Source organism: Vulpes lagopus, chromosome X (genome assembly GCF_018345385.1).
Source record: "Vulpes lagopus strain Blue_001 chromosome X, ASM1834538v1, whole genome shotgun sequence".
NCBI lineage: Eukaryota > Metazoa > Chordata > Mammalia > Carnivora > Canidae > Vulpes > Vulpes lagopus.
The window spans coordinates 70,836,908-70,859,865 of record NC_054848.1 but is presented as its reverse complement, the minus strand read 5'-3'; the positions used below and the strand labels follow the sequence as shown (position 1 = coordinate 70,859,865).

Here is a 22,958-nt window from a genome sequence, read left to right as displayed (position 1 = left end):
GATTCAAGGTCCATGTATATACTTTTAAGAGAAACAAATAATTCTAGGACAGATCTTCTTGAAAAATAATTAAAAATAACTCAGGTTTTGTTTGTTACACTTTTATTTAAATTCCAGTCAGTTAACATGTAGCATATTAATTTAAGGCATACAATATAATGATTCAACACTTCCATACAATACCTTGTGCTCATTACAGCAAGTGCACTCCTTAATCCCCATCACCTATATCACCCATTCTCCCCTCTCACCTTCCCTCCAGCAACCCTCAGTTTGTGCTCTATAGTTAAGAATCTATCTCCTGCTTTGCCTCACTCTTTTCCCTCCCTTTGTTCATTTGTTTTGTTTCTTAAATTCCGCATGTAAGTGAAATCATATGGTATTTGTCTTTTTCTTGACTGACTTATTTTACTTAACATAATATTCCCTAATTCCAACCATATTATTGTAAATAATAAGATTTCATTCTTTTTGATGGCTAATGTTCCATTGTGTGTGTATGTATATATGTATATATATATATAAATAAATTTATATTTTACACATATAAAATTTTTATTTATATATGTTTTACATATAAATAAAAATAATATTATATATAATGATTATATATAATCATCTCTTCTTTATCCATTCATCAATGAGGGATACAAGATGTTTCCATAATTTGACTATTATAGATAATGCTGCCATAAACATAGGGCATGTATCTCTTTGAATTAGTATCTTTTTATTCTTTGAGTAAATATCTAGTAGGGTACAACTACTGGATCATAGGGTAGTTGTATTTTTAACTTTCTGAGAAACCACCATACTGTTTTCCATAGTGGCCAAAGCAGTTTGCATTCCTACCAACAATGCAAGAGGATTTCACCTTCTCCACATTCTCACCAACACCTGTTGTTTCATGTATTGTTGATTTTAGCCATTCTGACAGGTGTGAGGTGATTTCTCATTGTAGTTTTGATTTGTATTTCCCTGACCATGAGTGATGTTGAGCATCTTTTCATATGTCTGTTAGCCATCTGAATGTTTTCTTTGGAAAAATGTCTATTTATGTCTTCTCATTTTTAACTGGATCATTCAGCTTTGGGGTATTGAGTTTTATAAATTCTTTTTATATTTTGGATACTAGCCCTTTATTAGATAAGTCATTTGCAAATATCTTCTCTCATTCCAATAGTTGTCTTTTAGTTTTGTGGGTTGTTTTCTTCATTGTACAGAAGCTTTTTATCTTGATGAGTCCCAATAGTTCATTTTTGCTTTTGTTTCTCTTGCCTCAGGAGACATATCTAGAGAGAAATCGCCAAAGCTGGTGTCAAAGAGCTTACTACCTGTGTTCTCCTCTAGGATTTTGATGGATTCCTGTCTCACATTTAAGTCTTTTTTTTTTTTTTTAAGATTTTATGTATTTATTCATGAGAGAGCGAGCGCGGGAGAGAGAGAGAGAGAGAGAGAGAGAGAGAGAGAGAGAGGCAGAGACACAGGCAGAGTGAGAAGCGGGCCCCATGCAGGAGTCCGATGTGGGACTTGATCCCAGGACTCCAAGATCATGCCCTAGGCCAAAGGCAGGAGCTAAACCACTGAGCCACCCAGGAATCCCTCACATTTAAGTCTTTCATCCATTTTAAATTTATTTTGTGTATGATGTAAGAAAGTGGTCCAGTTTCATTGTTTTGCAAGTAGCTGTTCAGTTTTCTCCAACACCATTTGTTGAATAGACTGTCCTTTTCCTGTTAGATATCCTTCTCTGCTTTGATGAAGATTAATTGACCATGTAACTGTGGGTTCATTTCTGGGTTTTTTATTCTGTTCCATTGATCTATATGTCTGTTTTATGACAGTACCATATTGTCTTAAAGACTACAGCTTTGTAATATAACTTGAAGTCCAGAATTGTAATGCTTCCAGCTTTGCTTTTCTTCTTCAGAGTTGCTTTGGCTATTTAGTCTTTTGTGCTTCTATACAAATTTTATGATTGTTCAGCTCTGTGAAACATGTTGGTGGTATTTTGACAGGAATTACATTAAATGTGAAGATTTCTTTGAGTAGTATAGACATTTTAAGAATACTTGTTCTTCCAACCCATCAGTGTGGAATATTTTCCATTTCTTTTTGTCATCTTCAATTTTTTTCATCAGCGTTTGATAATTTTCAGAGTACAAGTCTTCCATCCCTTTGGTTAGCTTTATTCCTAGGTGTCTTACTGTTTTTGGTGCAATTATAAATGGGATCAATTCCTTAATTTCTCTTTCCATTGCTTCATTATTGGTGTATAGAAATGCAACAGATATCTGCATGTTGATTTCGTATCCTGTGACTTTACTGAATTAGTTTATTGGTTCTAGCAATTTTTGGTGGAGTCTTTTGGGTTTTCTATATAGAGTATTACGGTCTCTTCAAATAGAGGAATTTTGACTTCTTTCTTGCCATTTTGGATGTCTTTTTGTTGTTGTTGTCTGATTGCTGAAGCTAGGACTTCCAGTACTATATTAAATAACAATGATATGGGTGGACATCCCTGTTTTGTTCCTGACCATACAGGAAAAGCTCTGTTTTTCCCCATTGAAGATGATGTTAGCTATGGGTTTTCCATATATGACCTTTATTATGTTGAGGTATGTTCCCTCTAAACGTTTTTGTGAGGGTTTTTATCATGAATGGATGTTGTACTTTGTCCAATGCTTTCTTTGCATCTATTGAAAGGATCATATAGTTCTTATCCTATTTTTTATTAATGTGTATCACATTGATTGATTTGAGAATATTCAACCACCCTTGTAACCCAGGAATAAATCCCACCTGGTAGTGGGGAATGATTTTTTTAATGCATTGTTAGATTTGGTTTGCTAGTATTTTATTGAGAATTTCCATATCCATGTTTTTGTATGTGGGATATAGGCCTGTATTTCTCTTTTTTAGTCAAGTCTTCATTTGGTTTTGGTATCACAGTAATGCTGGCTTCATAGAATGAATTTGGAAGTTTTCCTTCCTTTTCCATTTTTTTGGGAATAGTTTGAGAAGAACAGGTATTAATTTTTCTTTAAATTTTTGGCAGAATTTGCCTGTGAAGCCAACTGGCCTTGAACTTTTGTTTGTTAGGAGTTTCTTAATTGCTGATTCAGTTTCTTTGCTGGTTATCAGTCTGTTCAAATTTTCTATTTCTTCCTATTTCAGGGTGGTGGTTTATGTTTCTAGGAATTTATCCATTTCTTCCAGTCTGTCCAACTGGTTTGGCATATAGTTTTTCATAATATTCTCTTATAATTGCTTATATTTCTGTGGTGTTGGTTGTTAGAAAGTAACTCAGGCTGTAATTGCTATTATCTAGGGTGGCAGAAAATTAGGGACATGAATGTTTACAGATTTAACAGTAAACATACTTTTTCCATTGTTGAAATATTAAGTAGTTTTGATTCACAGGTTAAATAAGAAAATAAGGCTTAGCAAGTACTTTACCACTTCATTATACATCTTTCCCTTATCTGCAAGATGGGAATAAGATAAACTTCCTCATAGGATTTTTGTGAGGAAAAATGAGGTATACTCATAAAGTGCTTAGAACAGTAGGTCCATGATGATGGTGGTGGTTGTGATAGTGGAAGTAACAAATACATCTACTGGTGAAGGGCATGAAACAATCAGCTATGTCATCACAGGAAGAAAATACCTGAAAGTTTAATAGCTTATTACATGTTAAGATCTTTAGAAATACTGAGACATATTTGAAGCTATTGTCTGATGTATTTTAATTAAATTATTTGTGTAACTCAAATGAATAAGTATATTTCAGTAGGTGGTATGGGAGAAAATGGAAATAAACTGACTAGTATAATAATACTAACTTTTTTTAATTCAGAGAGGTGAGTAATACAAAGACCTATCAAGAGCAAGTTCCTTCTATCAAGTTATTTGGATTTTTTTCCCTATGATTCTTGATTAGACATACATGATGGTATAAAACAACTATTTTACAAAAACTTTGTTCCAGAAACTCTAAAGAAAAAGACTAAATAACAAGAAACCATCTACAAGGCTTTTCCTAGAGGTATCTATATAGAAAATTGTTTTCTTCAAAATAAATAACACAAAAATTTTAAAAACTCCCAAAAACATTACCAAAAAATCTCCTGAATTGCAAGATTCCCCCTTTCTTCTGCCCCCATCAGGCTAGTACCTCTAATATAAAGCTAAGAGCACAAATCAATCTGGCTCCTATAGGCAAAATCAAACATTACCACTTAAAGATAAACTGGAGTTAGAGAATCATAATTTTAGAGCAGTGTTTCTCAACCTCAGTACTGGTGTCATTTTTGGCTGGTGTCATTTTTTGCTATGGGAGCCATCTCGTGCATTGTAAGATTTAGCAGCACCCCTGACCTCTACTCACTAGATGCCAGTAGCACTCTTTTCTGGTTGTGACAACCAAATATGTCCCTGGCTATTGCGAAATATAAGGCAGGTGGAAAAATACTAACCTGGGGGTTTCACAGAAATAATTTATTCATGAAAAATTACAAACTACTTGTGAACCCAACTTCTTTCCAAACATGTGGAAATGGAGTTTCAAATGAATTTAACTAATGGCTTAAGGTCACACATTTATGTAATTTCATATTTGGGAATAGAAGTCATATGTCTTTACTCCTGGTTTAATGTTTGTTTTATTCTTCAAGGAGGAAAAGACAATGTGGATCAAAAGTACAAGCAATCAAAAAAAATATTAATAAGACCTCATCTAACTAAAAACTTTTTATCCATCAAAGGACCCTGTCAAGAAAGTGAAGAAATGACCCACAAAATGGGAGAAAATATTTGTTAATCATATAACTGATAAGGATATATAAAAGGTCTTCCATATATCAATATATCAATTTATATATATATTATATATTTGCATATACATATCTCAGATAAAACATGAAAAGATATTAGACATTGTTAATCCTTAGTGAACTGCAAATCAAAACTACAATGAGGTACCACTTCATGCCCTCTAGGACTGCTACAATTTAAAAAAAAGAAAAAGAAGACAACCCAAAAAATAACAAGTGAGGATGTGGATAAATTGGAACTCTTTGCATTCCTGGTGTGAATGTAAAATGGTGAGGCATTTTGGAAAGTAGTCTTGCTGTTCTTCAAAATGCTAAACATATAGTTACATATGACCCAGCAATTCTACTCTTAGATATATAACCAAGAGAAAAGGAACACAGGTTCATACAAAAGGTTGCAGAAGAATGTCCATAGCAGCATTACTCCTAATAGCCAATAAGGAGAAACAACTCAAATGTCCAACATTTATATAAATGGGTAAACAAAATTTGGTATATATCCATATAATGGAAATCATTCAACCATAAAAAGAATGAAGTATTGATATATGTTGCAACATGGATGAACCTTAAAATATTCTGCTACATGAAAGAAATCAGACACAAAATATACATATGGCAAGATTTCATTTATATGTAATGTCCAGAATAGGCAAATCCATAGAGACAGAAAGTAGATTAGTGATTGTCAAGGGATGGGATTGGGGAGAATGGGGAGTACCTCTTGGTGAGTATGGGGATTCTTTTTGGGGGGTGATGAAAATGTACTGGAATTAAATAGTGGGGATGGTTGAACAACCTTGTGAATATACTAAAAACGCTAAATTGTGTATTGCGAAATGGTAAACTATATATGTAACTTTATAAACTTTATATGTAAATTTATATGTAAATCATATCTCAATAAAAAGAAAAATTTAAAAAGATATTTGAAAAAAGACTGTAAAAAAATAAAAAAATAAAAAGATATTTGAAAAAAAGCAGGATTTAAATAAAATTACAATTTAGTAACAAAAGGGGAAAAGGCAACATATATTCTGGCTCTGACATAACAAGTTGTATGATCTTTTGGTAAGTAACATAGGAGGTATATAAAGGGGAGAAAAGGAAGGTCAATGCTTATGTATATTTTATTACTGGTCAAATCTCTGATCTGTAAACAGTTACCAACATCTGGGTGGACCCTTCTATTATCAACCTAAAGGGTTGTTTAGCTGCTGAGTGCTGTTATTTATTATAAAGTTGAAAAAAATGGCAACTTGCATTTGTAGTTTTTCTTTTTCTGATAATAGCACATAATGGAAATTTATTATGTGCCAGATGTTTTAAGTAAATAATTTTGAATGTTTATAGAAAATATGCAAAGCAACTATTACATGTTCTTATTTTGCAGGTGATAACACTTAGGCTGAGATAGTTTAAGTGAGATGCTCAAGGCTACAAAGCTACTTAAGTAGGAAAACCACTTATCACTTATGCTACCATGACGCCTTCCAAGCAGATTTGCCAGATAAAATATAAGATGTTAAAAAAAAATATAAGATGTTCAGTTAAATTTTTATTTTAATATCAAATCAACCGCATATAATGTCCCACACAATATCCAAGTGGGCATTAGGTACTGAGTGGCATATATTTATACTAAAAAAATCATAATATTTGTGACATATTGATATTAAAATTATTTATGGTTTATATGAAATTCATATTTAACTGAGCATCCAGTATTTTCATTTGGTAAATCTAGCAATCTTTTGCTACACTTTTGATTTTTTATAAGCATCCTCTCGTGGACTAAAATCATCAATGAAAACAGAATGATTATAATAACATAAAAAATAGCCCAAATTTAAACCATATTTGAGAACAGAAATATTGACACAGATTACTAATATGCATTATATGGCTCATGGACTTGAATTATACTATTTCTGTAGCATTCTCCAAGTATTTGTTTCCTCTTTGTTTCTTGAAAATAGAGTAAAATTGAAAAAGTTTATATAAAAAATCTATACTGACACAATTGGGAGAAGAAAATAAGTCGATGATTATTATTGAAGAATTACTAATGGAGAAATTTGGCATATATGAATAGGTTAAATTACCATACAAAATGGGGACTTGCAACTGGCACTACTAAAACAACATGAATGTAGATCTAGTAAATGATGAAACACATCAAATAATGGCCCATCAGTTTACATCTTAAATGTTTCAGGTATAGATTTAACAACAAAATGACTTTAGAGTTTGAAATAGCTTGTGTAATCCTAAAGAGGCAAAAACAAAAGAGGAAAATGATTTCTGTGGCTTAGTTAATGAAAATAAATGAAGCATCTACAAAGGCATGCATTTTTCAAGTAACACAGACTATGAAGTAAGATTTTAGTCCTGATATCACCATTTCTGTCTTCATGAAGAGGCCTGACATGTTGAAAAGACGATCCTATTCCTCTTGGAATTTTTACTCTTTGGCTCTGGCTTTAGGAAATTAGAGATAAGAAACACTCTCTCCTTAAGAAAAAAGTTTATCCTATTTTATCTTTTTTAGAGATTTTATTTATTGGGCACCTGGTTGGCTCAGTGGTTGAGCATCTGCCTTTGGCTCAGGGCATGATTCTGGGGTCCTGGGATCGAGTTTCCCATCAGCTCCTGTGGGGAGCCTGCTTCTCCTTCTGCCTGTCTCTGCCTCTCTGTGTCTCTCATGAATAAATAAATAAAATCTTTAAAAAACTAAAAAATATAGATTTTATTTCAGAGAGAGAGAGAGAGAGCATGTGTGCACACACAAGAGTGCGAGGAGGGGCAGAGGCAGAGGGAGAAGCAGACTCCCCACTGAGTGGGAAGCCCCACGTGGGGCTCAATCCCAGGACCTGGGGACCATGACCCCAGCAGAAAGCAGGACTTCAACCAACCAAGCCACTCAGGCACCCCAAGAAAACATTTTTAAAAGAGAAAGGGAAATCTTAACTATGGTTTCGTATCAATAATCTTTAGTTTTATTAGAGTGAAAGAGAAGAAATTTTGAGACTTTAACTATAAACTAATGAGGAGAAAACTCCTTTGAGGGATGGGATGTATTCTTTTCATTCTAATTCCTACAAACCAAGCCCAAAATAATTAAAAGAATAAAAGCAACAGGAGTAAATTTAAACTCAGGTTTAAAAAATCCCTTAAATAATTGACTGTGATTAATAAAATTTTGTCAAGCCTCACTAAATATTTTAAAACACTTAGTTATGAGTACTTAAACATCATTCTCAAGGAAGCATCAATTGTTATTTCTTAAAGTTGGGAATGGCAACTGATTAGATTCTTTCAATGTGTAGGACTGTGTTCTTTTAAAAGGTTGCCAATTGATAAAGTGTTTTGGTAGTAACTTCATACAAGATAAATGTTTGCCAAAAAAAAGCCTTAGTTTTACTGGCATATCTGTTTTTCAAGAGTCAGTAAAAAGTATAGTAGGAGCAAAATATAACAGAAAATGTCTCTAGGATTTACTGCAAAATATATTCACCAACCTAATTTTAGATCTCTCACTAAAATCTCTATTGCCTTGCTGAAAACTATGAATAAATTAAAAATCTTATTTCCCTTGCTGTGTATAACTAACAAATGAGACCTATGGGCTAAAAATGTCATATGGAAAAAAAGTTCATGTAAATGCTAAGAACTGCCATTCATTCCAACTAAGCTTTAAGAAATGGATGAAAATGGTTCAGAAAATTCCAAGGGGTTCAGATGTCTGTTTCATTCATGTCAGGTCTATATGAGGCAAGCATCTTCCAACCTTGTGATACTTGAAAGCAAAAACCACCACCACTATAACCATTCCATCCTTCTACTATCCTCAAAGGTTTTGCATGCACTGTAACATGAATGAAAGCTGAAGGTATATTTGAGAGATGGAGAGGTGGAACAATTAGGAAGGGAAATGGATCTTGGAGTGAGATAAACCTGGTTTCAAATCCAAACTCCCATCACTTATCCTAAAAGCTATGTGTCCTTGAACAAGTTAGTTACTTCATCTCTCTGAGCTTCAGTTTCTACATCTGTAGAATGGAGATACTACTACTCAAATTACTTGGTTGTTAAATAGAGGAAGGGAAATAATGTTTGTATAAAACACTGAAGACAACGCCTGGTATAGAGAAATGCTCAATACATGGTGCCATTTGTTATCAGTAGAAACATCTGAAAGTTTGAACAGTAACAATTTGGTCATGAAGACACAAATGACCACATCTGTTTGATCTATTACAAGAAATGTGGCATATCTTGATAGTCTACCCTCATAAGCATACTGAACATGATTTTTTAACTATACCACATTATTGATATCTATGGTAATTTAAAAAAATCCATATATATCATTATCACTTGGTATTTCTGAAAAAAACAACAACTAGAAATTCATTCTTTTCTCCTTTAGGCTTTGGATCACCCTATGTACCTGTGTGAATATACTTGGCAAGACTTGCAAATCATTACAGTATTGAAAGCTGGCTATATGAAACTAGAGTCACATAACCTTTAAAAAATGTAAATTGGAAACATACTGGTGAACAAATTGGTAACTCTGGTGCCAGAGGCATATAGTAATCACACTGCTGAATATTTCTTCACTCATCAGGGATGTTAGAAGGATTCATACATGATACTAAGTCAAATCATTTGGTAACAATACAAAGAAACCTGGTATCTATTATATTGAAAATCTTTTCATACACTAAATATAAGTCACCAAGATATTATTTTTAATGAAAACTCAACAAAACAGGTGAGATTCTCTCCACATTTTTTTTTTTTTATCTTGAACTGTCCTGAATTTTTTATCTTGAACCACCTGATTCTCTCTTGGCTTTAATTCAAACAGCACTTTTCCTTCATTCTGTTTCCTGTTGACCACCTTAGAATTTTAAATTGTTTCTCTTAATTATCTGTTTTTAAAATAACATAGGACATTTAAAATTTAAGTTGAATCACTGACATGGATACTGTAAATTTCTATCTTTCCTAGATAAAAATGATAATTCTAAGGCTTCATTTTTATGCATCTTATTGATAATATTTCAAAAATTTCTGACATGTAATTTTATACCCAGGATAAAAATGAGAAAGAAGCCTATTTATTTTGTTTCTCTGAAATCAGGAACCAGAATCCAAACATTCCAAGTAGAATGACATACACTATAAACATGGGATGGCCTTCAGAACCTGAGAAATCTAGGTTAAATCTTAGCTAATGACCATCATACTTTAGGGCCATTTACTTAATTTACCCCTTTCCTGATCTTTGAAATACCTGTACTTCATAGCGTTGGTTTGTGATTTAATGAGAAAAATAAAGCCATTAAGTACAGTGCCTGGCACATAGAAAGCGTTCAATGTATAGTAGTGGTTATTCTATGATTCCACAATTGGCAATACCAATATCCCATGCAATTCAGGATCTATACTCCATTTCTCCCAATCCAGGAGCATGTCCCCATATGTGTGCACTGGAAAGAAGGAAGCATTCTTTTTAATATGGAAATCTTACAATATCAGTTAAAAATAGGAAGAAATGAAACACATATACCCATAAACTTTGAACAAACAGGATTTGCCTTCCTGAGCCATGAGAAAAAAGATGTAGATGAAATGAACATAAATTTTAGGGAAAAAATATTTGTGTTAATATATAATATTAGAAAATATAAGAGAAATCTAAGAAACAAAAACATCATAGAATATTTTGCTATGTGGACTAATAATGAAATGCACGTATCATCTTACTTAAGGTTCAACACATGTTAAGGAACTATGGCATAAACTGAGGAATAGAGTTTTCTAGAAGAAGGCAATGGATATTTTTTTTATGTTATTGTTTGTTTTTTAACATCTGAAGTTAGTTTTGTCATCAACCTGAGAAAAATGAAGCATGCACATACCCAGGAAAGGGCCATTTGGCTTTGAAATTAGAATATGCTTTTATTTCTGTTGTGAATATCTCAGAATGTGGTATTCACTTGGTCTGCTTAAGGCTTTATGGAAAAGTCAGGAGAATTAGCCCATACTCAGTCTTCTACTGAAAATCTTGCAAGCTTTCTTAAACTTTTACTATCTTTACCCACAAGAAGCTGCTAGTCCTGTTGGAAAACCATCTACTGGATGATTTCAAATAGAAGATGAGATAAATGATACGACTTTTTTGCATTTGGTGGGGTGTGGGTGTCTCATTTAACTCCAGGCATAATAGGAGGCAAAATAGGTAGAGATAGAAAAGTTATTTCAGACCAGTGAACCAGGGTTATGGCAGCAATGTCCTTTTCCTGTCCAAGAAATGTCTTGGGCATGACAATGAAAATGAAATATAATTCTACATATGACACCTTTTCATCATCATACAAAAAAATTTTCATAAAAAAATTCTCCTTCCTAAAGTAAAATAAGATCAAAACAGAGAAGGAGGCTAACCATAAGAGACTCTCAACTATAGGAAAGAAACAGTGTTGCTGGAGGGGAGGTGGGGAAGGATGGGGTAACTGGGTGATAGGCATTAAGGATGGCACTTGATGGGATGAGCAGTGGGTGTTATATGCAACTGATGAATCACTAAATTCTACCCCTGAAAGTAGTAATACACTATATATTAATCAAATTGAATTTCAATAAAAATTTTAAAAAATTTCTCCTTCCTCCTGTTCTACTTTGCTTCATATAGATAGATACCTAACATATTCTGTGCTTAAACTGTTTTGGCTGTCAGGGATACTTTTGCAATTTGCTGTGCTTGCTGCAACCAAAGATAGGAGTTGTTGGGAAAAACAGATCCCAATGTGTGTTACCACTAACTGATGTGTAACCTGGGCCAAAGTCCCTATTTGTTAGCCTAACTGGGTGAAAGCCCTAAAGAATACCAAAGGTAATAGTAAATCAGGACTCACATACTGTTCCAGATCTTTCTCACTCCCAATTTAAGATGATCATGTCAGGTTACAAATGGGAAGATATAATGTGAGCCAAAATGAGATTTTCAGCATTGAACAAAGAACTGAACAATGAGATTATTAGAGAAAATAATCCACAATAAGATGGCAGCAATGGTTCATTAGATCTTTTTCAACTGCAACTGGGCTCAAATTAAGGCTTTCTACTAAAGAAAAGAAAGAACCCTACTCTTTAATTAACACCAAACAACATTATTCCTTTTATATAGTTTCACTGTGTTTAAAGGGCATATTGGATTGAAGAGAGTCATGACGAATGCTCAGGGGAGAGAATTTTCAGCTACAGCAACTAGTCTGAGAGTCAGTACCTCTGAAGAGTTTATTAGTACTATAATACTGATAAATATTTTCTTTCCCAGAGATTTCCACATATTATGGTAAAAATGACCTATAAAGTTTTTTTTATGCGAGATCTCATGAATACTTCATCAACCAATCAATTATGACTGTAACTGAGAAGTATAACTTTCTTTTTCACTAGGGTAATTGAAAGTTTGATTAGCTTGCTCAAATATTTAGGTTTCTCAATAATAGACACTGAACAAATGTATTGATACTGTGGTTAGATGGACATTAAAGTCATGCTTATTAACTTATACAAATATGGTATGAATAGTAGATGTATAGACCACAGGTGACCTGCTAAACTAAATCAAACAAAATATACATTTTCTGCCTTTTTAGATTCTTGAGATACTGTATTCCTTCTTGCCTATAGACTAGAGTGTTTTCTCTCAATCTCTTCTAGACTACACTTCCCTTTCCCATCCTCTATCCTTATCTCCTTCCCCCTCCATCCTTCCTCCTGCTTTCTGTCTGTCTCTTTGTCTGTCAGTCAGAGAATCCATCTATTCCTACTCAGAGGTGAAGAAAACCAGTGCTTCCAATAATAGCCTTCAAGGTCTTGCATGATTTGGCCCTCTGCTAACTCTGACCTCATCTTCTAGTCATTCTATTCGAGCCTGAGGTCTCCATCCCTCAGCTCCTTTACATTTGTGATCCCTATGCTCTCAGCACCATCAAGTCTCTGCTACATGTCTTCTTATTAGTGAGGCCTCCCCTGATAACCTTATAAAATACCTCCCAATATACTTCTAGCTCTCTTCTCCCTACTGTAGTCTTCATAATATAAAAGGTTAAAACCTAAACTTCAGATACTCTTCATATTTTCTAAGAATTAGCAGCTAGAGCTAGTCTATTTATATAATAATAATTTCAGCCTGGGAATTCTCAAAACATTAAATTACTAAGAACATCTTTACACATAGTTCTCTACACACTTCATATTTCTTTATTGTGGAGAATCTTAGTGGCCTTGAAATAAGCATTATATACCTTTGAGTGGTGGTTTTCTTCCAAATCATCCATAGGTTATGGTTCAATGACCTCTACATTTATTTTCTTAAAAATGCCAGTGCTAAAAAAAAATGCCAGTGCTCAGTGTTTCTGAGATCTGTTATACATGGCATTTGTCACACTGACACAGCTCAACACTGCAGTGAAAATTCATTTGTGTAGAGATTAGTATTCACACAGGACCTCCAAAGTTAAAAGAAAAGATGTGTTTAAATTTTAAAATTAGATCTTTGTTTTGAATGAGACATCTGCACAAACATTAGCAATACAACATTAGTAATACGCTGGTCACAAACATAAGTAATACATAAATTTTCCAATAATCTTTCAGTTTAAGACAAAACCATCTCGGGTTTTGGTGGAAGGCTTGTATGAAAAGTCCCTTCAGTTTATTTGTATAAATGACTTCATTTTGGCAGAGAGGAGACTCATAAAAGAAACTAATCTGCTACAGGTGAGGGAGGCAGTTAAATGAATTCTAGTACATATTCACTGAAGTAGCCCTCTTGTATTCAGTATAACCAGCTTACTGCTCAGCCTCCTTAGGAAACAAATAAAAAATTAATGCATCTTTCCAATGCTGTATATATCTGGAGGTTTGACAGACGAACAGATCTTTGCACACCAGTGCAACTGTGAAGAGAATCTCATGGGTAAATTATTAAAAATGAGAAGAAAGAAAAAAAGACTGTTATGTGCAAATTTCCTTGGATATTAAACTTGCAGTTGGTTACAAAGCGGTCATGCACCAATAATAAAGGCTGGCTGTGATCCCCAAGGCCTTCTTTTAAAATTTGCCTTCCAACTGCAAAAACATGTGATCTGAAGTTGGAGGAAAAAGTGCCTTTCCTGTCACAGTCCATTAGAATGCAGAACTTTGATTAGCTAGAAGTTGATCTATAATCTGTAGCATGGAAAAAGTTTTCTAATGCGTATTTGAGTATCTATCCCCCTTTCCATCTAGGAAAGAAAAACAATTGAAACATCATGCCTCTGGGCAGCCCTGGTGGCGCAGCGGTTTAGCGCCGCCTGCAGCCCAGGGTGTGATCTTGGAGAACCAGGATGGAGTCCCACATCAGGCTCCCTGCATGGAGCCTGCTTCACCTTCTGCCTGTGTCTCTGCCTCTCTCTTTGTGTCTCTCATGAATAGATAAATAAAATCTTTTTTTAAAAAGAAGAGAAACGTCATGCCTCTATGGAACTTAATTAAAATCTGCAAAGCACTTTGAGCAGCTATAGGAAGTTAATTTATAACTTTTTAAAAATTTTATTTTGAACCAAATAACAAACTGAAATTCTAAAGTGACTGATAGAATATATTAATGGGAAACCATCTTGGGGAAGTATGGGTGTAGGGACAGGACAAAATAAGTGGTATATTACAGGTCTGATAGCTGAATATACTGCCTTATTACCATCACCATCTTAGAATAAGAAGAGGCGGCACAATCAATAAGGTTTTTGATAAGACCAATTTGGTTGGGTTAGAAAGCACCTTGGAGACTTGGGTAAGAATATCAAATTACTCTGACAAATAGAAACTCAGAAAAGGTAGGGCCCTCAAGAAATGCTTGCTGTAGTTTTCTGCTTATGAATAGGTTTCCATGGCCTCCCCCAGGAACCTGTGCTGATAATCATTTCTAAAAGAAAATACTTCTTTATATCTAAGTAAAAGCTATCAGTTTCTTAAGCCCTTGTCTGTTGACTGCTGAGAAATAGAAATCTGTTCAATATGTTGCTTAAAAAAATTCTTCACAGAGGGGGCACCTGGGTGGCTCAGTCAGTTGAGCATCAGACTCTTGATTTCGGATCAGGTCATTATCTCAGGGGCAGGAGTGTGAGATGTAGCCCCATGTTGGGGTCCATGCTAAGGGGAAAGTCGGCTTGAGGCTCTCTCCTTCTGCCCCTTCCCCCATCATCCCTACTCATATGCTATCTCTTTCAAATAATCTTTTAAAAAATATTCACGGAGGTCTACTCTTCCTCAGGAACCACTGCAGTGCCTGAGTTCCATAAAAGTGAGACTAATCCTCAAATGCAATACAGGGGAATTTTTCAGTGTGTAGGGTAAAGATTGGGGGAAGGACAGGGTCAGAGAGTCCCTTAGGAGAATTCCAAACTAAGCCATTCAATACCATTTTCTAGGAAAACAACACTCTCACAGAGTTCTTTCTATAAATTCAATAATGGTTAGGTTTTCCTATGATTCTTCTCTATTGGTGGGATAATATTTTTTAAATTATAGACTTCTCCATCCTCATATAGCCTTACAAAAAATAGACAAAATGAGAAACAATAACCTAAGAAATAGGCTAACCAATACCTAGTGTAAGAATATTCCCAGTTTTCCATGTTTTAATTTTCCTAACATATACCATTTGTTTTATAACACTTTAAGGGGCAATTACAAGCCTGTAAGATTGGTTACAATATATCTCTTTAAATCATACATCCTGTCTTCAAATAGCCACCTTGGGAAGCAATAAACTTATTTTCATGAGAGCCATTACACTGTGATTATAACTCCTCTTTAAGAATTGACCTCTGATAAAAGATCTATACCCTAAAAACTGCAGAACACTTCTGAAAGAAATTGAGGAAGACACAAAGAGATGGAAAAATATTCCATGCTCATGGATTGGAAAAATTAATATTGTGAAAATGTTAATGTTACCCAGGGAAATTTACACATTTAATACAATCCCTATCAAAATACCATGGACTTTCTGCAGAGAGTTGGAACAAATCATCTTAAGATTTGTGTGGAATCAGAAAAGACCCTGAATAGCCAGGGGAATATTAAAAAAAAGAAAACCATAGCTGGGGCCATCACAATGCCAGATTTCAGGTTAAACTACAAAGCTGTGGTCATCAAGACAGTGCAGTACTGGCGCAAAAACAGACACATAGATCAATGGAACAGAATAGAGAATCCAGAAGTGGACCCTCAACTTTATGGTCAACTGATATTCGACAAAGCAGGAAATTCACTGGAAAAAAGATAGTCTCTTCAATAAATGGTGCTTGGAAAATTGGACATCCACATGCAGAAGAATGAAACTAGACCATTCTCTTACACCATAAACAAAGATAAACTCAAACTGGATGAAAGATCTAAATGTGAGACAAGAATCCACCAAAATCCTAGAGGAAAACATAGGCAACACTCTTTTGAACTTGGCCACAGCAACTTCTTGCAAGATACATCCATGAAGGCAAGAGAAACAAAAGCAAAAATGAAGTATTGGGTCTTCATCAATAAGTTCTTTATAGATCTTGGACACTAGCCCTTTATCTGATATGTCATTTGTAAATATCTTCTTCCATTCTGTAGGATGACTTTTATTTTTGTTGACTGTTTCTTTTGCTGTGTAGAAGCTTCTTACCTTGATGAAGTCAATATTTTTTAAAGACAAGTAAAAAATGTGTAGAGTCAAAATAATTTTACTCTCCTCCTTGTCTTAATTGAAAGATAATGGCATTGCCCTAAATATTTTCAGAAATGCCTATTTTGGGTTTTCCCTAATGGTTACATAGCATATGCTGTAGATCTTTTCAGAGTTACTAAATCCTTGCAATTTGAGGGTGGGCTTCAATTTTGAAAATTGCCAAAAATGATATTAAGCCAAGTATTATGAAGAAGATTATAATTGAACTGGATAACAAAGATCTCTGGTCAAAAAATATTGTAAGTCTAGAAAAATGGGACTGATTTCATTTGATTCGGAGGTCAATCCTTTTTTTTTAATTTTTTTTATTGGGGTTCAATTTGCCAACATATAGCATAACACCCAGTACTCATCCCATCAAGTGCCCCCCTCAGTGCCCATCACCCAGTCACCCCCACCCCCCGCCCACCTCCCTTTCCACTACCCCTTGTTCGTTTCCCAGAGTTAGGAGTCTCTCATGTTCTGTCACCCTCTCTGATATTTCCCACTCATTTTTTCTCCTTTCCCCTTTATTCCCTTTCACTATTTTTTATATTCCCCAAATGATTGAGACCACATAATGTTTGTCCTTCTCCGATTGACTTACTTCACTCAGCATAATACCCTCCAGTTCCATCCACGTCGAAGCAAATGGTGGGTATTTGTCATTTCTAATGGCTGAGTAATATTCCATTGTATACATATACCACATCTTCTTTATCCATTCATCTTTCGATGGATACCGAGGCTCCTTCCACAGTTTGGCTATTGTGGATATGGCTGCTAGAAACATTGAGGTGCAGGTGTTCTGGCGTTTAACTGCATCTGTATCTTTGGGGTAAATCCCCAGCAGTGCAATTACTGGGTCTTAGGGCAGATCTATTTTTTTTTTTAAGCTTCTTTGATTTTATTTCATCATTGATTTTAGTTTTAAGCATATACATCCTACAGTTTTGTTAAATTTACACTTAAGCATTAAAATTTTTTTTAATTAATTTTTATTGGTGTTCAATTTACCAACATACAGAAAAACACCCAGTGCTCATCCCATCAAGTGTCCACCTCAGTGCCCGTCACCCATTCCCCTCCAACACCCGCCCTCCTCCCCTTCCACCACCCCTAGTTCGTTTCCCCGAGTTAGGAGTCTTTATGTTCTGTCTCCCTTCCTGATATTTCCCAACATTTCTTTTCCCTTCCTTTATATTCCCTTTCACTATTATTCATATTCCCCAAATGAATGAGAACATACGCTGTTTGTCCTTCTTCGATTGACTTATTTCACTCAGCATAATACCTTCCAGTTCCATCCACGTTGAAGCAAATGGTGGGTATTTGTCGTTTCTAATTGCTGAGTAATATTCCATTGTATACATAAACCACATCTTCTTTATCCATTCATCTTTCGATGGACACCGAGGCTCCTTCCACAGTTTGGCTATTGTGGCCATTGCTGATAGAAACATCGGGGTGCAGGTGTCCCGACGTTTCATTGCAGGGCAGATCTATTTTTAACTCTGAGGAACCTCCACAGAGTTTTCCAGAGTGGCTGTACCAGTTCACATTTCCACCAAAAGTGGAAGAGGGTTTCCCTTTCTCCGCATCCTCTCCAACATTTGTGGTTTCCTGCCTTGTTAATTTTCCCCATTCTCACTGGTGTGAGGTGGTATCTCATTGTGGTTTTGATTTGCATTTCCCTGAAGGCAAGTGATGCAGAGCATTTTCTCATGTGCTTGTTGGCCATGTCGAAGTCTTCTGTGAAATTTCTGTTCATGTCTTTTGCCCATTTCATGACTGAATTGTTTGTTTCTTTGCTGTTGAGTTGAATAAGTTTTTCTAATGAATTTGTGCATGTTCTTGTCTCTATGCTACCTTCATGATGCCCTTAATTATTTTATATTTTATTAATTTCTAACTGAATTGGATCCTCTTTCTGAGGAAACATACACATCCAAAAGGATATTATATGCATAATGCTCCTGGCACTTAGGGGTCTCTAAAGAAGCACTAGTTCTCTTGTGCTAGTATTAGTCCCCTTTTAGATAATTTCCCAGACTCACTCATCTGGAACATTATTTTACTGTCAGCTGAAAGAGTATTCTGGAATCTAGAGTCTAGATTCTACTTTTTTTTCAGCCAAAATTGAGAATGAATGTCACAAGAGAGGGAATCAAAATCTTAGCAAATAAAAAGAAATTTCTTTCTCTTGGTCTACAAGGCACTAATTGTTTCACAGAAGTAAATTAAAATGGTTTTGCTTAATTTGCTTTTCACAAAGCCATCTTTTTTTTATTTTTTATTTTTTTTTAATTTTTTCACAAAGCCATCTTGATTGCCAGTCAGCAGTCTGTGCTTTTCTAAGTAGAAAGTGATTGTTTGATGAATTGTCCTACTTTCCAAAATATTGATGTCCTTCCAGTAATTACGGGGTAGCACCATTCCCTGCATTGATGTTGTCTGAACAATCAGTGTAATTTTCATATGTAGACAAATATATATAACCCTAAACAACAAGCAGAATACAAGCAACACAAATAAAAATGGGAGCACTGAGGAGACATGGAAAAGAATGACAATACAGCCCCTAGAAATTACACTGATCCTGAAGTTAACCTGACACTCCTATACCATATTATTGATAAAGCACATATTATTTTCATTGATTATAAGAGAGAAGGTATACTTTTAAACCTCTCTTCTTTTATATTAAATTGGAGACCCCCAAAACTGCCTTATCCATCACTACAAGACGCACTCATCCTTTCTTATATATAGTGTTAATGTATATTTGTACATTTGTATATAATGTCAATGTGTATTTATATTTAACATGCATTCAGATGTCTCTATATTTCCTTTATGCATGTTTGTTTCAGTCTTGGCTTATTTAAATAGCGGCTGAAAAAGCAGGCAGTAAGTTGGTTCAGTTTGCTTAAGGTGTGATAATATATTTAGATAAGCACTCTTTTTATTTTTTAATTCCTTTTTATTGGAGTTCAATTTTCCATGGAGTCTTCCATGTTCTGTCACCCTCTCTGATATTTCCCACTCATTTTTTCTCCTTTCCCCCTTATTCCCTTTCACTATTTTTTATATTCCTCAAATGAATGAGACCACATAATGTTTGTCCTTCTCCAATTGACTTATTTCACTCAACATAATACCCTGCAGGTCCATTCACCTCAAAGCAAATGGTGGGTATTTGTTGTTTCTAATGGCTGAGTAATATTCCATTGTATACATATACCACATCTTCTTTATCCATTCATCTTTCAATGGACACCAAGGCTCCTTCCACAGTTTGGCTATTGTGGACATTGCTGCTATAAACATTGGGGTGCAGGTGTTCCAGCATTTCACTGCATCTGTATCTTTGGGGTAAATCCCCAACAGTGCAATTGCTGGGTTGTGGGCAGATCTATTTTTAACTCTGAGGAACCTCCACAGAGTTTTCCAGAGTGGCTGCACTAGTTCACAGTCCCACCAACCGTGCAAGAGGGTTACCCTTTCTCCACATCCTCTCCAACATTTGTGGTTTCCTGCCTTGTTAATTTTCCCCATTCTCACTGGTGTGAGGTGGTCTCTCATTGTGGTTTTGATTTGCATTTCCCTGAAGGCCAGTGATGCGGAGCACTTTCTCATGTGCTTGTTGGCCATGTCTATATCTTCTGTGAAATTTCTATTCAGGTCTTTTGCCCATTTCATGATTGGATTGTTTGTTTCTTTGCTGTTGAGTTGAATAAGTTCTTCATAGATCTTGGACACTAGCCCTTTATCTGATACGTCATTTGCAAATATCTTCTTCCATTCTGTAGGTTGCCTTTTAGTTTTGTTGACTGTTTCTTTTGCTGTGCAGAAGCTTCTTATCTTGATGAAGTCCCAATAATTCATTTTTGCTTTTGTTTCTCTTGCCTTCATGGATGTATCTTGCAAGAAGTCGCTGTGGCCAAGTTCAAGAAGGGTGTTGCCTGTGTTCTCCTCTAGGATTTTGATGGAATCTTGTCTCACATTTAGATCTTTCATCCATTTTGAGTTTATCTTTGTGCACGGTGTAAAAGAATCATCTAGTTTCATTCTTCTGCATGTGGATGTCCAATTTTCCAAGCACCATTCATTGAAGAGACTGTCTTTTTTTCCAGTGGATAGTCTTTCCTGCTTTGTCAAATATCAGTTGACCATAAAGTTGAGGGTCCACTTCTGGATTCTCTATTCTGTTCCATTGATCTATGTGTCTGTTTTTGCGCCAGTATTGCACTGTCTTGATGACCACAGCTTTGTAGTTTAACCTGAAATCTGGCATTGTGATGGCCCCAGCTATGGTTTTCTTTTTTTTAATATTCCCCTGGCTATTCAGGGTCTTTTCTGATTCCACACAAATCTTAAGATGATTTGTTCCAACTCTCTGCAGAAAGTCCATGGTATTTTGATAGGGATTGTATTAAATGTGTAAATTTCCCTGGGTAACATTAACATTTTCACAATATTAATTTTTCCAATCCATGAGCATGGAATATTTTTCCATCTCTTTGTGTCTTCCTCAATTTCTTTCAGAAGTGTTTTGTAGTTTTTAGGATGTAGATCCTTTACCTCTTTGGTTAGGTTTATTCCTAGGTATCTTATGCTTTTGGGTGCAATTGTAAATGGGATTGACTCCTTAATTTCTCTTTCTTCAGTCTCATTGTTAGTGTATAGAAATGCCACTGACTTCTGGGCATTGACTTCGTATAATGCCGCACTTCCGAATTGCTGTATGAGTTCTAGCAATCTTGGGGTGGAGGCTTTTGGGTTTTCTATGTACAGTATCATGTCATCTGCAAAGAGGAGAAGTTTGACTTCTTCTTTGCCAACATTAATGCCTTTCATTTCCTTTTGTTGCCTGATTGCTGAGGCTAGGACTTCTAGTACTATGTTGAATAGCAGTGGTGAGAGTGGACATCCCTGTCTTGTTCCTGATCTTAGGAGGAAGGTTCCCAGTGTTTCCCCATTGAGAATGATATTTGCTGTGGGCTTTTTGTAGATGGCTTTTAAGATTCTGAGGAATGTTCCCTCTATCCCTATACTCTGAAGAGTTTTGATCAGGAATGGATGCTGTATTTTTTCAAATGCTTTCTCTGCATCTATTGAGAGAGTCATATGATTCTTGTTTTTTCTCTTGCTGATATGATGAATCACATTGATTGCTTTATGAGTGTTGAACCAGCTTGCATCTCAGGGATAAATCCTACTTGGTCATGGTGAATAATCTTCTTAATGTATTGTTGAGTATCTTGGCTAGTATCTTGTTGAGAATTTTTGCATTCTCATGTTCATCAGGGATATTGGTCTATAATTCTCCTTTTTGGTGGGGTCTTTGTCTGGTTTTGGAATTAAGGTGATGCTGGCCTCATAGAACGGGTTTGGAGGTATTCCATCTCTATCTTTCCTAACAGCTTTAGTAGTAGATAAGAACTCTTAAATGTAAGCCAAATATAGCACCCAATACAAAGGAGGTGTGTAATAACTATCTCTTAATTAATGAAGATAGTTATAGTTAATTTAGTATAAATAGTAGATTAGCACAGTTGATATTGTTCTTACTTGGATTTCTCCTTTTTGACAGTTTGGCCTTTTTTTAAAAGAGCTGTGCTTAGTTTATGGGCAAAAAAACTCTAAGGGTAGAGACACATTCACCATGAAGCTAATAAAGCAAAAGCATTAGTACCCTTCACTTGCATGGGAGTGGAACTAGCATTGTGTTTACCGGGGTATGTATTTTTGTAAATTTGTAAGAGAAAGTTATTTTTTAATATTCTTTTTCTGAAATGATTCCTCCTAAATTTTATAAGGTCAGGCCTCACAAATCTAGATCTTCCTCTGTTTAAAGGATATATAAAAAACTGAAAAGAAGTCTGATGAAAAAGAAAAGTGCTGAAATTTTGGGAAATGCCAAACCACAAACACAAGATGGATAATTAGGCTTAGGGAAAATAGGATTAAAAACAGAGCTGTATCCATGGACATGAACTGGATATTTATTGAAAGGACAAACCTTATCAGATATCTTCCACATTTCCAGAAGTCAGAAAGATAGGGCCTGAATCTGAATTCTCAGAAAAGAAACTCTGAGAATTAAAGAGAACTTAAGAGCAAAGATGGCAAAGCAGTAGAACCAAGTAAAGTAAAAACTGCTTCTCTAGAAACATATTTGAAAGATTAGCTAGTTAGCTGCTAAGTGGAGTTGGAAAAACATGCCAAGAGCCTAAGTTAAGAGATAAACCCATAGGGAATTCTTCAATTTCTTTTCTAGGATATTTTGGCTCTATAGGTACATCTATCTGAGTCAGTAGTTTATAAACAGGAAAATAAAATGA

General features: G+C 35.1%; 1 protein-coding gene across 5 annotated transcripts in view; it reads right to left on the bottom strand.

Moving 5' to 3' along the window:
- The window catches only part of DIAPH2 (diaphanous related formin 2), a 1,156,455-nt gene that overhangs the window by 227,327 nt on the left and 906,170 nt on the right, over nucleotides 1-22,958 (bottom strand). The gene's annotated exons all lie outside the window — the stretch shown is intronic.